The 3,210-nt window shown below is 46.2% G+C and overlaps 1 protein-coding gene across 1 annotated transcript in view; it reads right to left on the reverse strand.

The window, feature by feature from the left end:
- Positions 1 to 3,210, reverse strand: part of LOC107296078 (CUGBP Elav-like family member 4) — a 34,597-nt gene that overhangs the window by 14,662 nt on the left and 16,725 nt on the right. The window lies entirely within an intron of this gene.

Here is a 3,210-nt window from a genome sequence, read left to right on the forward strand (position 1 = left end):
GCTGCGCATGCGTGGTTCCGCCCCCTGCGCCGGCCGAGGCGTAGCTGGCAAGCGGCAGAGACGGAGCAGGCTGACCACCAGCTGGCCCAGCTCAAGGGAGGTAAGGCACCCGCCGGAAAAGGGGGAAAAAATGGCGGGCAGCCTTGCTTGGCGACCCCCGTGAAATGGTCGATCGACCCCAAATGGGGTCGCGACCCATAGGTTGAGAACCGCTGGTGTAGAACTTATATAGAATAACAGAGTTGGAAGGGAGCCTGGAGGTCATCTAGCCCAACCCCCCGCCCGAGCAGGAAACCCTATACCATTTCTGACAAAGGGCAGTCCAGTCTCTTCTTCAAAGCCTCCAGGGATGAAGCACTCACAACTTTTGAAGGCATGCTGTTCCATTGGTTGATGGTTCTCCCTGTCAGAAAATTTCTCCTTCTTTCTAGGTTGAATCTCTCCTTGATCAGTTTCCATCCGTTATTCCTTGTCTGGCCTTCAGGTGCTTTGGAAAAATAGGTTGACCCCCCCCCTCTCTGTGACAGCCCCTCAAATATTGGAAGACTGCTATCATGTCTCCCCTGGTCCTTCTCTTCAATCATTCTCCTTTTCTCTTGAAGATAACAAGGGCTCAACGAAGCATCCTGCTTTCCTACACAACAACCTGGCGAGGTGAGTTGGGTTGGGAAAGAAACTGGAGGTTTTTAAGGAGAGGCTGGACAGCCACTTGTCTGAAATGGTACAGGGTCTCCTGCCTGTTATTCTGCTATCGCCCTGCCCAAAACCCATGCTGTGTAGTAGGGAAGGTTTAGGAACAAGGAGACCCAACTTCAATGTCACCCATGGAACTTCATTGTCGACAGAGGCATCGACAGAGGTGAATTTGGGAATTGAGGAAGTTAATATTGACATAAATTCGTGGGCAGACCATGATCCCATTAAAATTAAAGGGAAGGGGCAAAAAAAAAAAGAGATAAGGAGATGGACCCTAAAAAGAGCAATTTTGAACCAAAATGAATTTAAATTAAAGATGGATGATCAAATGAGAGTTTGTTTTTTCAAAGTAATAAGAAAGAAGACACGAATAATCAGAATCTGTGGGACACGGCAAAAGCCTTTATGAGGGGTATTGCAATATCATATATGGCCAAAGACAACAAACAAAAAAAGACAGCGGCAAAAAAACCTTAGAGGAAGAGCTTAGTAAACTGGAAAGGGAGTTGCAGGAAGAACCCATAAAACGGGAACTGAAACATCAAATAGATATAATTAAACATAAACTAAATATTATTGAAAAAGGAAAATATGGGGCAACAAATGAAAAGCATTAAACAATTTTTTTTTTTTGAAAATGCAAATAAGCCGGGAAGATGGCTGGCTTATAGACTAAGGAAACGGAAAGAAAAGAACCAGATTAGCAAATGAAGAAGGAGAGTTAATTTACCAAAATGAGGAAAAGAGGAAGGTAGCGTATGAGTTCTTTAAAAACCTGTATGAGGATAAGGAGAAGGTGGAAGAAGGCCACACTTGGAATCCTGCATCCAGTTTTGGTCACCGCGATGTAAAAAAGATGTTGAGACTTTGGAAAGAGTGCAGAGAAGAGCAACAAAGATGATTAGGGGACTGGAGGCTAAAGCATATAAGGAACGGCTGCTGGAACTGGGTCTGTCTAGTTTAATGAAGAGAAGGACGAGGGGGGACATGATAGCAGCCTTCCAGTATCTCAGGGGCTGCCCCAAAGAAGAGGGAGTCAAGCTATTCTCCAAAGCGCCTGGAGGCAGGACAAGAAGCAACGGATGGAAACTAATCAAGGAGAGAAGCAATCTAAAACTAAGGAGAAACTTCCTGACAGTGAGAACAATTAACCAGTGGAACTACCTGCCTCCAGAAGCGGTGAATGCTCCAACACTGGAAGTTTTTAAGAAGAGACTGGACAGCCATTTGTGTGAAATGGTATAGGGTTTCCTGCCTGAGCAGGGGGTTGGACTAGATGACCTTCAAGGTCCCTTCCAACTTTACTATTATTATTATTATTAAGATGGTGCAATACCTTCAAAAAGGAACTTCCTTGTCTGAAAAAGGAGGACAACCTGGATCATTTCCTATCCTTGACACTCGATAGGTGGATAGACGTGCCAAATCTAAACATCTGACTGACCGACTGACAAGAATGATGATGGTGATCCCCAGGACATGAGGAAAGAAAGAATCGAGATGCGAGCCATTTTTCCCCCCCTCCAACCTTGTGTAACTGCACAATCCTTTTCTCTCCCCCCCCACCGTCCCTGCTGCATTAAAGCAACTTAGACGGCTGTTAATCTTATTTTCATTAAGTCCTGAAGCTGGAAGAATTCTCCGGAGGACCACAAGTCCCATTCCCAAGGAAAAGCAGAAATGCTGCTGAAGCCTCATTTTGTCTGAGGATTATTGGATGCTATCTCCAATCGGATGCTATCTCCATCTTCGACTAGGGCTGGAAGAGATCTTCCCCTCCTCAATATGGTCTAGAATTCCGCTGGGGCTGCCTTGAAGGATTTGGGGGGTAATCTGGCAGACTTGCCTTCTGGCTATTTGGTTTGATTCCAGTCAGTGCTCGCAAAAGTGGAGTTTTCAACAACTCTTACTCATCGCATCCCACCGGGACCCATTTGGGTAACCTGCTCAATTTTTCCACTCCATTCTCAAATCTTCGGTCTTATCTCTGCTCTCGCCTGAAAGCTTTAACCTTCATTAGAATTTAGTGGCTTGGTTCAACGTCCTAAACTCTAACTCCAAGTTAACAAAACTACTGTTATGGCTGTTATGGCCTTGTTTATGAAAAGTGTTAAAATAATGGATTCCTACAACACCTGCTGCACAAACTTTAGAATTAGAGCTAGGAGGGAGTGGGGTTTATGGGGAGGAGGAGGAGGAGGAGAAGGAGGAGGAGGACTGGAGGGTCCTTGGTGCTCTCTGAGCTTGGTTGTTTTCTTGCAGACGTTTTGTGACCCAACTAGGTAACATCATCAGTGCTAGAAGGGAGGGGGGTTTGCAGGGAGGAGGAGGAGGAGGAGGAGGAGGAGGAGGAGAAGGAGGAGGAGAACTGGAGGGTCCTTGGTGCTCTCTGAGCTTGGTTGTTTTCTTGCAGACATTTCGTGACCCAACCAGGTAACATCACCAGTGCTAGAAGGGAGGGGGGTTTATGGGGAGGAGGAGGAGGAGGAGGAGGAGGACTGGAGGGTCCTTGGT

This window comes from Protobothrops mucrosquamatus, unplaced genomic scaffold (assembly GCF_001527695.2).
Source record: "Protobothrops mucrosquamatus isolate PMUCROS unplaced genomic scaffold, P.Mucros_1.0 scaffold2628, whole genome shotgun sequence".
Lineage (NCBI taxonomy): Eukaryota > Metazoa > Chordata > Lepidosauria > Squamata > Viperidae > Protobothrops > Protobothrops mucrosquamatus.